General features: G+C 45.8%; 1 protein-coding gene and 1 non-coding gene across 5 annotated transcripts in view; both read left to right on the top strand.

The window, feature by feature from the left end:
- ACACA (acetyl-CoA carboxylase alpha) overlaps positions 1-12,544 on the top strand; it is a 322,008-nt gene that overhangs the window by 43,669 nt on the left and 265,795 nt on the right. The window lies entirely within an intron of this gene.
- On the top strand, positions 8,593-8,720 carry LOC130036359 (small nucleolar RNA SNORA40). Its single transcript, XR_008794393.1, has one exon. It is a non-coding gene; the product is annotated as a small nucleolar RNA SNORA40 (small nucleolar RNA).

The following is a 12,544-nucleotide window of genomic DNA, read 5'->3' on the forward strand; positions in this document are numbered from 1 at the left end:
GACGTCAGAAATCAGATGGGCTGGTCACGTAATGAGATTTAGAGACGACCGCTGGACGAGAGCCGTTACCGACTGGATTCCATGGGATGTCAAAAGACCGCGTGGCCGCCCACCTACCAGATGGTCAGACTTCTTCATCAAGATCATGAACGATTAGTTTGAGGCTCTTCGTGTTTCTAGAACAAACAGACGCCATTGGGCTACACTAGCACACGACAGGGACAAATGGAGACGTTACTGGCGCCCGCTCGAGCAAATCGCCGATTAATGGGAAGTCAAGTGATCAAGTGAGCACTGGGATTAGGAATCAGTAGAATTGGGTTCTCATCCTAGCACTGTTTATTACATCCCCTTGAGAAAAATCACTTAACTTGCCTGGATCTCAGTTTCATCTTATGTGAATGGAGAGTTTCAGACAAACAATCTCTAGAACAGTGGATTCCACACTGCCCTCTGCTCTAGAATTTACTCTCAGTCATTCAAGTAGACACCCGCTAGTCCTGACACAGCTCTGTAGTTTTGTACTCCTGAATGGGGACCTTACTACAGGTGGCTCACCGTCTCCTGACTGCTGGCTGAAAAGTTGTGAATAAGAGCTAATTACATTAAATGAGTAGTACTATCTGCAGTTAGGCAAGGTTTTCCTCAACCAGTTTTTAAAGTAAACTTCTGATGAAAATGGAAGCATTTTCAATTTGTTTATTTATTTATGTTTATTTTGGGGACAGATTGGGTGATGCTCAATAGTTACACCTGGCTCTGTGCTCAGGAATTACTCCCAGCAGAGACTAGAGTGATAGTACAGTAAAGGTAAGGTAAAGGTAAAGGCCCTCCCGTTGATCGTCGATTTGCTCGAGCGGGCCCAGTAACGTCTCCATTGGAGACTTTGTTGTTACTGTGTCTGGCATATCGAATACTCTTGGTAGCTTGCCGGGCTCTCCGAGAGGGGCGGAGGAATCGAACTCGGGTCGGCCGTGTTGGCCACTTGTAAGGCGAACGCCCTACCCGCTGTGCTATTTGCCTTGCACATGGCCAACTGGATTTGATCTCTGACAACCCATATAATCCCTCAAAGCACCACCAGGAATAATTTCCTGAGCTCTGAGCCAGGATTATCCCTGAATATCACCAGGTATGTCCCTCAAACAAACAAACAAACAAACAAAAAACACCCCCACTTTCCCTCCCCAAAAAGGAATTACTCCTAGCAGAGCTTAGATATAGGATGCCAGGAATCGAACCCGGGCGAGCCACATGCAAGACTAATGCTCTACCAGCTGTACTTTCTGCTGTATCTTACCTGCTGTACTATTGCTCTGGCCCCTCTATTTGTTCATTTTAAAAAGGTAGATTTCTAGGGAGGGTCACTAATTTCTTTTAGGTTTTTAATTTTTTGGGGGGGTTGGGGGTCACACTTCTGGTGATACTCAGAGGTTATTCCTAGCTCTGTGCTCAGGAATCACTCCTGGCAGGGTTCAGGGGACCATATGGAATGCTGGAGATCGAACCCAGTTTGGTCATGTGCCAGGTTAATGTCCTACCTGCTGTACTATCACTCCGGTCCCAAATATATATATATTTAATATAGTATATATTTTGTATTTTATCATGGTCATGGTCCTCCTGTTGTTCATCGATTTGCTTGAGCGGGCCCAGTAACGTTTTCATCATGAGACTTGTTACTCTGTTTGGCATATCGAATACATCACGGGTAGCTTGCCCAGGCTCTGCCCTGCGGGTGAGGTACTCTCGGTAGCTTGCCGAGCTCTCCAAGAGGGGCAGAGGAATCGAACTCGGGTTGGCCATGTTGGCCGCTTGTAAGGCAAACGCCCTACTGCTGTGCTATCGCTCCAGCCCTTATATTTTATATAAGAAAATATATTTTTTCTTTTATATATTTTTTTTTCTTTTTGAGTCACACCTGGCGATGCTCAGGGGTTACTTCTGGCTCTGCACTCAGGAATCCCTTCTGATGGTGCTTGGGGGGAACTTATGGGATGCTGGGAATTGAACCTGGGTTGGCCGCATGCAAGGCAAATGCCCTACCCACTGTGCTATTGCTCCAGCTCCTGTATATATATTTTTAATGAGGGTTAATAGGCCAGATAAGTTTGGAACCTCTGTACATGACTGTGATTGAAAATTTTTCTAAAACTGCCTTTTAATTAAGTGTAACACATGTAGTATAATGCTCTGAAGACTTTGTATGGTGAGACAGATCAAAAGCAGAACTGGGGATTGGAGGGATAGTCCAGGGGTTAAGATGCTTGCCTTGTATGCAGCCGACCCAGATTCAATCTCCCCAGGTTCAATCCCAGAGCACCACCAGCAGTGACCCCTAAGCACAGAGCTGGGAGCCAGCCCTGAGCACTGCCAGGTGGTCCCCAAACCATTGAAATGTAACAGCTAAGCAGAACTGAAAAGCAATATGTCTTCCACTTATGTTAAAAGCCGTTTTCCCATCCTCTGTAAATCTACTATATTGAGGCAACATAGGGTTGGCTAAGTGTAAGAAGATTCTAGAGACTGATACATGTATCAATAATGATACTATGAAGCTGGATTCATAGGATGTTCTTTGAGAGAGTTTATGAAATCTGAGTCAATTCATAATTTAAATCACCCTGTTTCCTGGTTGCTTAATCCAGGCTAGAAACTGGCAAAAATGAGCATCGCAGGGATTTGAAAAGATTTTTAAAAAATGGATTCACACAAATTGCAAAGTTATTCATAATTGGGCTTCAGGAATACAATGTTTCAACAGAGATCCCTTCCCCATTGTCACTTCCCTCCACCAGTGGCCCCCACTTCCCCACCCATCTACCCCCTGCCTCAATGAGAGACACTTTTTTTAAAAGTAACTTTTGTCACTGTGGTTTACAGCACTGTTCCAGTATGGTTTCATCCATATCTCTTAACTGCCTTTCAGCCCCTTCTCTTCCTTGCATCCCAGGGAATCTTGATGATGAAAGTGCTACCACTAACGGCACTGGAGAGAGAGCTCAAAACAGTGCATATTTTGCATGCTGGAGGCCTGGGTTTGATCGCTATGACCACATGGTCCCCTGAGAGCAGACTGGGAGTAACCCCCAAGAACAGGGCCAGGAATACCAACTGGATATGGCCAGAAAGAGGCATCACTCAAGGACAGTGTGGACTATGGAAAAGTTACACAGCTAGTGGGTTCCTGCTCTGTGACGGGAAAAGAATTACATGGCAGAGCTGGGCTTACGAAAAGCAGGTTAATTTCTCCAATCTAAGGGAAACACAGATGCTTGAGTGCGAGGAATCCGGGCCCTCTCCAAGGTGTGAGGCCAGTGCTCAGCAGCAAGAGGCTTTCATGACCTTCCATCTCCAGGTGGTCCTGGCAGTAGTCGAAGGTCTCAGGTTAGTGCTTTGTCTTTACAGGGTAGCCTGGATGGCAGAGACTGTTAGAACTTAATTGTGCGGTTTCCCTGCCTTGTGGTAAGGGTTGGGAGTTGGGAAAGACCAGAGTTTGGGAAAGGCTTTTGTTTGACTTCCTGCTGTCTTAGGCAACCCAGAAGTTGGGGTGACTAAAGCCAGAGTTCCTCCCTGCTACAGACTCTTTTTTTTTTCTCTTTTTGGGTCACACCCAATGATGCTCAGAGGTTACTCCTGGCTCTGCACTCAGGAATCACTCCTGGCAGTGCTCACCCGGGTTGGCTGCATGCAAGGTAAATGCCTGCTGTATGATCACTCCAGCTCCCTGCTATGGATTCTTTAAAAAAAATTTTGGGGCGGGATGGAGGGAAGGGGCATTTTTTTTTTTTTTTGCTTTTTGAGTCACACCTGGCAATGCACAGGGTTTACTCCTGGCTCATGCACTCAGAAATCACTCCTGGCAGTGCTCAGGGGACCATATGGGATGCTGGGAATCGAACCCGGTCAACTGTGTGCAAGGCAAATACCCTGCCCACTGTACGATTGCTCCAGCCCCTGGGGAATCTTTTTTTATTAAGGCACCATGATTTACAAAGTTATTCATAGTTGAGTTTTAGGCATACTGTGTTTCAACAACAGTGTCAACTTCCAGCCACCGGTGTCCCTAGGTTCCATCCCATCTGGTATTGACTATGAACTGACAAGGGGCAACAAAATATATTAACAGGTCAGACATAAAGAAAGGGTCATGGGGCTGGAGCAATAGCACAGCGAGTAGGGCGTTTGCCTTGCACGCAGCCAACATGGCCGACCCAGGTTTGATTCCCAGCATCCCATATGGTCCCCGAGCAGCCAGGAGTAACCCCTGAGCATCGCCGGGTGTGACCCAAAAAAGCAAAAAAAAAAAAAAAAAAGAAAAAGAAAAAAAGAAAGGGTCATAAGAAATAAGGAGGGGAGGGAGGGGTACTCAGTACTTGCTCACAGCACTCTTCTAGCCATGAACAACAAGGTCTATGTTCTCATGGACCAATGGGGAAATAAAAATCCACGCAAAGGGCGAATAATCAATCATCAAGTTTCAGATAGAAGATAATGAAAGATTATGCTCATTGTGAAGAAGTCAGTAAGGTGATTAGGTGAGAGGTTGCTGGCTGAGGCCACTTCAGCCAACAAGACCAAGCCTATGGCTGTACTAAATGATCACCAAGGAAGTGACATCAAAGCAAGGAAACCTGGGTGGATGGCAGAGAAGCCATAGAGAAGGTTTCAAGGAAGCAATGGCAAGATGCTGACAGGTCCTAATGAGGTCAGAGTATCTGCTGGAGCTGATAGTTTTGTTTGGTTTTGGGCCACACCTGGTGATGCTCAGAGCTCACTCCTGGCTCTGCGCTCAGGGATCACTCCTCGTGGGACTCTGGGAACCATATGGGGTTCGGGGATTGAACCTTGTTCCTGTGCAAGGCAAGAGTCCTACCCACTCTGCAATCCTTCCACACCTGGACCTGACGGTTTTATAAGAGTGGTGCCAAAGCATGGCAGAAGCCCCAGACAGCTGAGGGAGACTTGAAAGTGACAAAGCACCCCCATCATTTATTTTATTTATTTATTTTTATTTATTATTTTGCTTTTTGGGTCACACTTGGCGAAGCACAGGGGTTATTCCTGGTTCACGCACTCAGGTATTACTCCTGGAGGTGCTCAGGGGACCATATGGGATGCTGGGAATCAAACCCGGGTTGGCTGCGTGCAAGGCAAATGCCCTACCCGCTGTGCGCCCTACTCCAGCCCCCATCATTTTTTTTAAGTTGTTTTTCTCTAGAAGGAAGCAGAGAAGTGAAACCACTAAGGGAAGGGAACTTAAGTGCTCTGGATCCTTTTTGGTCCTGGGCAGCAATGTTTTTGTCCTTTTTTCACGGTTATGGTTGCCTGATTCTATTAGCAGGGCAGGGTAATGCAGAATAAAGTGACTCTGTAGCCCTCCCCCCAAAGCCAGTTTTGTGGGGTTGCTTATTATTTTCTTAGTTGATCAGATGGTCCCTTTGCTCCCATTGGCATCAGCCAGATCCCGCGCTGTGGTTCCCTTGAAATTTCCTGTCGTTGTGCGCCTCAGTGCTGCCACCTTGGCGCAGGGGGAGGAAAGGCTCTGAGGGCTTACTGTACTCATTCTCTGTCACGAGGGGGCAGACAAGCTCATGCTGCCCCAAAGACATGCAAGACAGTGGAAGAAATCTCTTGGCTGGGCTCTGGGACCCTTCCCTGAAAGTAAGTCTGCATGATGGAGCAGCCCTTTGGTGCGGCCAGGGAGGTGCAAGAGAGCTGCTTATCTACGTAAATTAAAAATCTCGTAGTAGAGAAATTGACCCACAACTTTCTCTTACTATCAGATATTTTGGTTAGTTTTCTAAGTGTTTGAAATATTTTGGAAAGTGTCTCTCCCTCCCTTCTTCCTTCCCTCCCTCCCTCCCTCCCTCCCTCCCTCCCTCCCTCTTCTTTCCTTCTTCCTCCCTCCCTCCTTTCTCCCATCCTTTCCTTCCCTCCCTCCTTTTTCTTTCTTTCTCTTTCTTCCTTTCTCCCCTCCGTTCTACTGTCGTTTCCCTCCCTCCTTCTCTTTTTTCTTTTTTTCTTCCTTTCTCCCCTCCTTCCGTCCTTCTTTCCTTCCATCCTTCTTTCCTTCCTTCCTTTTTTCTTTTCCTCTTTCCTCCCTTCTTCTCCTCCCTCCCCTCTTTCTCTTTTTCTTTCCACACCTGGTGCCTGGTGGTGCTCAGGTTCTACTCCTGGCTCTGTGCTCAGGAATCACTCATAGCAGGGCAATTGGGACCCTGTGGGGTGCCAGGATTGACTACATGGGTTCACCATGTGCAACCAAACGGCTTACCCACTCCAGCCCCAAATATCCTTTAAAATATTTTTTAAAAATTGAAATCTCCTTACTATGAAAGTTTTAAATCTATGAATAGGAGGTGAGGGGAGATAGTATAGAGTAAAGCCCTGAGCACCACTGAGTGTGGCCTCAAAACTAATAATAATAATAATAATAATAATAATAAATTTAGAAGGCTGTCTTGGGCGTTTTATGATGTTCAATGAGGAGAGATAAAACTCACTGAAAGGCAGTAGGGAGCCCAGACTAAATGGCTTTATCAAGGCAGGCCCCTGGGAGAAGCATTTGACAAGAAGCCAGGAGGCTCATTTAGTTCTAGATGTGGCTCTGTAATGTACTGCTTTGCTCTGATTAGGCCATTCAGCTTGTCTGTTTCCATTTCCTTATTTTTATTTCTTTTAGATTATTTCGGGGCCACACCCTGCTGTGTTCAGGGATGCTGTTTTCATCACCACTCCTACTGGTGATGGGGGGACCATATGCATTGGTGGGGATTGAACTGGGGTCAGCCTTGTGCAAGCAAGTGCCCAGTCCAGTGTACTGTCTCTCTGGCCTTTCTGTTTCTTTATGGTTGGACAAGATGCTTTTAAAGACCTGAAATTATTACCATATGGGCTGGAGAAATGGTATAGAGGACAGGGCACTCGTCTTGTACATGACCAACCCAGGTTTGACCCCTGGCACCTCAAATAGTCCCCTGAGTCTGCCAGAAGTAATCCCTGAGCTTAGAGCCAGGAGTGATCCCTGAGCCCAGACATGTGTGACCCCCAAATCAAAAATAATCACCTTGATACCACTGTTACTTTCTTTTAAGGAGGGTACTCTTTATTCATTTTTGTTTCTTTTTAGTCATTCTGGTTTATTTAAGTCAATTGAATACAACATTCTATCTATATAGAAGCATACAGAACATGAGTATGTATTTTTAATAATAGTAATGTGAGGGGCCCTACAGAGAATACAGGAGTTAAAGTTGCATGCCTTGCAGGGGGCTGACCCTGATTCTATCCCCAGCACTGCATACAGTCCTCCAAACACTACCAGGAATCATTCCCTGAACACAGAGCCAGAATAAGCCCTGAATATTGCTGGGTATGTCCCACCCCCAACAATAGAAATGTAAGAACCATATAATCATCGCCCAAATTAAGATCTTGAAATTGGGCCAGAAAGATACTTGGTTTGATCCCCAGTACCACATGTTCCCTGAAGCACCACTGGGAGTGGCCCCAGCAGTACTGGGGATGGCAGGATGGCTCCAACCCCCCTCAAGTTCCCCGCCCCCACCTGCCAACCCCACCCCCACAAACATTACCAGTGTCTTAGAAGCTGTTTCTGTGTTGCTCTTCTGATCAGGCTCCTTTCCTTCTTCCAATCATTTTGTTTATGTTTGGGGTCACACCCAGTGGTGCTTGGCTACTGTTCCCACCTTCATGCTCAGGTGGGGTTCCCAGCACCACAGGGTCACTCAAGCATCATCCAGAGTGTGACCCCCATAGCCCCAGCACAGAGCTGGGAGTAGACTCTGAGCGTCACAGATATTGCCCCCAAACCCAAACTAAATAAAATCAGATTATCTATATACGTATCACTAAAAATAGTTTTAAATATTTTGCCCACCTTAGAGGATGCCTATATCACCCAAAATATAGGGAGGAGAGGAAAGACAGTGAGTGGAGGGAGGGGGAGAAGAGACAGATGAGAAGCAACAGCGGGCAAGGGTAATACACATTGTGGCGATAAGGAACGATAGAGCTAAATATTCAAACCCCTTATTCAACAACACTGAAATCATGAGACCCAAACGTCAATAAACAAATTGTAAAATGGTGCCTGTTGAGATGGCAGGCCAGGGGGTGAGGGTTGGAGAGGGAACCTGGGAACACAGGTGAAGGGAAGATGGAACTGGTGGCTTGATCCGTGACAGAACATTTTATGTCTAAAATGCAACTATGAATAACTTTATAAAACGCGGTTGCTATCAGAAAATAAAATTTGGGGGAAATAAAAAGAAATGTTATAGCAAACAAAAAAATTATTTTTGCCCACTTTTAAAGGGCTGGAGTGATAGCACAGCGGTAGGGCGTTCGCCTTACAAGCGGCCAACATGGCCAACCCGAGTTCGATTCCTCCGCCCCTCTCGGAGAGCCCGGCAAGCTACCGAGAGTATTCGATATGCCAGACACAGAAACAACAAAGTCTCCAATGGAGACGTTACTGGGCCCGCTCGAGCAAATCGACGATCAACGGGAGGGCCTTTACCTTTACCTTTACCTTTACCTTACTTTTAAACTTATATAAACGAATTCAGCACCTGTGTGGGTATTTGTTTCACACGTGGACAAAGACTGAGACAGGTGTAAAAATGAAACATTTTTTTTTACATCACAGGATTCATGGATCTGTATCAGTTCTGATACAGATAAGGAACATGCTAAAAAATAGAAATAAATAAAAAAACCAAAATTTATATAAATGGAATTATATTCTCTCCCCCGCCCCCTTTTTTTTTGGTTTTGATTCGAGAGTCATACTTGGCAGAGCTCCAGAGCTCCCTCATGCAAAGCATTCCCTTTGAGCTATGTACATGACCTTACTCATGTGGGTTTTGTTTGTTCGTTTTGGTCTTTGGGGCACATCTGACTGTGCTTAGGGATCATTCCTGGTGGTACCCTATGTGGTTCTAGGGATCGAACCCAGGTCGGCTGGGTGCAAAGCAAGTACTTTTCCTGATGTACCATTTCTCTGACCCCTAATCTTGTATTTTTTTAAATTTTTAATTTAATTTAATTTTATTGAATCATCATGAGATATAGTTACAAGCTTTCATGTTTGAGTTATAATCACACAATGATCAAACACCCATCCCTCCCCCAGTACACAGTCTAGTCTTGTCCTTTTTTTTTATTTTTATTTTTTGGTTTTTGGGTCACACCCGGCAATGCACAGGGGCTACTCCTGGCTCATGCACTCAGGAATTACTCCTGGCGGTACTCAGGGGACCATATAGCATGCTGGGAATCGAACCCAGATTGGCTGCATGCAAGACAAATGCCCTACTCGCTGTGCTATTGCTCCAGCCCCTCTAGTCTTGTATTTTAGAGTATGCTTTTTTACTGGGCTGGAGCGATAGCACAGAGGGTAGAGTGTTTGCCTTTCACACAGCCCACCCGGGTTTGGTTCCTCCATCCTTCTCGGAGAGCCTGGCAAGCTATCAAGAGTATCTCGCCCGCATGGCAGAGCCTGGCAAGCTACCTGTGGCGAATTCAGTATGCCAAAAACAGTAACAAGTCTCACAATGGAGACGTTACTGGTGCCCGCTTGAACAAATCAATGCACAATGGGAGAACAGTGCTACTGTGCTACTTTTTTCTTATGTAGAATACAAAAATAGATACACCTTTTTTCATGGTCTCTTCTACTTGCTCCACTGCAGGAGTAATTGTGATTCACATTTTCACTACCACGTATTTACCACAGTTTTGCCTATTCTAAACTTAATGTCATAGGAACTATTCTCTTTGTGCTTGTTTGTTATCACTCAACATTATGTATGTAAAATTTATTGTTTTGTATAGAAAGTTTTTTCATTCTCATTATTTTATAATTTCCTACTAATGAATGTACCTCAATTTACTTACCTCATTTTACTGATGAGCAACAGTGGTTGCTTCTAGTTTTCTATTATATAGAAACAACATTCTTGGAGCACCTTTGAAATGTCTTTGGTATATACTGTACTTTTTGGGGGGGAGGGGGTGATGCCAGGGTTCAAACCAAAACCTCAAACTGCAGCATTCGCTCTGCCCCTGAGCCTTGGCCCGATTTGTTTTGTTTCATTTGGGCATCACACCTTGCAGTTCTCAGGGCTTACTTCTGGTTCTGCACCCAGGGATCACTTCTGGGTGTTCTGGGTGTTGTGCCAGAGATTGAACCTGGGTTGATTGCATGCAAGGCAAATGCCCCACCTATCCTATCACTCCAGCCCCCAAGGAGCTATATCCTTAAGGCTGAGTTTTCTCCAGAGTCCAAATTTGAAGATGGCAACTGGGATCCATGCAGGGTATCTTTGGTTTTCATAATTAGTGCCAAATTGTTTGCTAAGACGTCAGCTCCACCCCCTAGGGGGCTCAGTGTCTGCCATCCTCCAGAGGCCATTAGTCAATCAGGTTTGAGCCCTACGAGACACATGGGGCCTCACGGGATGGGGGTGGAGCTGGCCCTTTCCTCCCCACCCCAATGAGACCCCGAGTTGTCGCCCACGAACGGCTTCTCTGGCTCCTGATCAAACTGCTTAACGGCCATGATCCCAGAGACTCAGAAACGAATCTCGGAACCCAGTGGCTTTTGGCAGAAATGCATTGGACCCCACAGTAGATTACTGTTACCAGGCCACCCCAGAGGGGAAAGGGTGTTTTCCCTTGCCTGCTCCCTTTAGGTGGCTTGGTGGCCGCCATCATCCAGAGGCCATTGGGCAGTCAGGTTTGGGCTCTCAGTGACAAGACATGCGGGGCCTCATGGGATGGGGGTGGAGCTGGCCTTTTCCTCCCGGTCCCAATAAGACCCTGAGTTGCCGCCCATGAATGGCCTTTCTTTTCCTGATCTAGCTGTGTAATGGCCATGATTCCAGAGACTCAGGAACAAATCTCAGAAGCCAGCAGGTTTTGGCAGAAATCCCTCCAGATTTAAGTGTTAAAATTTCGGAATTCCAAAATCGCGCAGTCACTACTGCAGTCATGCAACATCATCTGTTATTCATAACCAGCAATAGAAAACAAATTGTGTACTGTTGCCTTTTCAGCAGATCTGAGTGTTGGGGTAAAATCCCAAATAATAATGGTGGGTCTGGTGTCAAAATATTGAATGTAATCAAAGTAGAGAGAGAGTAATGTGGAAATCATCTGCCCCACAGGCAGGGGGAGGGTGTGGGACGGGGGTATTCTGGGGTTTTTGGTGGTGGAGAATGGGCACTGGTGAAGGTATGAGTGTTTCATTGTATGACCGAGACTTAAACCCGAAAGCTTTGTAACTGCTCTCACGGTGATTCAATAAATAAAATTATAAAAAAAAGAAAATGAAAAAAAAAGTAAGGTGTAGTTCATGCACAATTCAATCATCCTAATCAGTGACTGAATAAATAGCATTATTTTACCTACATTAAAAAAAAAAGACGTCAACTCCATCTGTAGTAGAAGAGAGTCCTGTTGTCTCATATCTTTGCCAAAAGGGCCAGAGTGCCACAGCCATGTGTGTGAAGGCCAAGAGGACCTTCACAACCGAATCTTTGGTTGCTTTTTAGCCCAGTACTTCATTTATTCACTTGCTTCCTCCCAGTAATGGGGAAAGATTCAGATGTCCCTCATGGGTGGTCAATTTAATCATCCCTGAATAGGATTTTTTTTTTTTTCAGGGAGAGGGGTGGTGACGTGTTGGGTTACAGCCATCATTACTATTTTCCTATTATATGATTTTGAAGTGCTCTCAGGCTTTTAACTCTGGACAAATGTGAATGGTTGATCAGGGCAAAGGAACAGAGAGTTCAGAAAAGGCCTTTGTGTTTTTTGTTTTTTTTTTTGTTCTTATCTACTGACTGACTAAAGCCAATTCAGGTCAGGGCTCCAGGCTCTTGACGCCATCTGTCTGTCTGTCTGTGTATCAAGCAGCTGCCTCCCAGAGGAAAGGTGAAGCCAGATAAGCAGATTCCAGGTGCGGTCCAGGTGCGGTAGTGGTTTGTAGGGTACAGAGCTCAGTCAATAGAGCACTCTCATTTTATACAGCCCTGTCTCGGAGCCATAGAGCCGAGCACCAAACTGTATCCCTCCAAATTGCTAAAATGTAGGGACTGAGGAGAAAGCTTAGGGTCAGTGGTGTATGCACAATGACCAAACTGTATCCCTGACACCACATGAGCCCCCCTCAATCTCCACTCAGCCCCTGCACTGCTGTGGGTAGCCCTGGAGGCCCCAGCACCATTGGTGTAGTACTGAAGACTCCCAGTACCTTTGGACTTAAGCAGTGCCATATTGTTGACCCCCCTCATGGACTCATTGGGCCTGACTGGCAGAGGATCTTGGGAGTGGCCCCTGGGTACCCTGAGGAGCTACTTTAGAGCTCCCCCACCCCCAATTAATGGTGGCCAGATTGGTATAAGATTTTACAGGAGAGACATTAGTAGAATATCGAGATCTTAGAGAAACTGAGAATGCCTTTTGTTTGTTTTGTTTTGGGGTGTCACACCTGGTCATGCTCAGGGCTTACTCC

The sequence above is a fragment of the Sorex fumeus genome, unplaced genomic scaffold (assembly GCF_029834395.1).
Source record: "Sorex fumeus unplaced genomic scaffold, SorFum_2.1 ptg000063l, whole genome shotgun sequence".
NCBI classification, from domain to species: Eukaryota; Metazoa; Chordata; class Mammalia; order Eulipotyphla; family Soricidae; genus Sorex; species Sorex fumeus.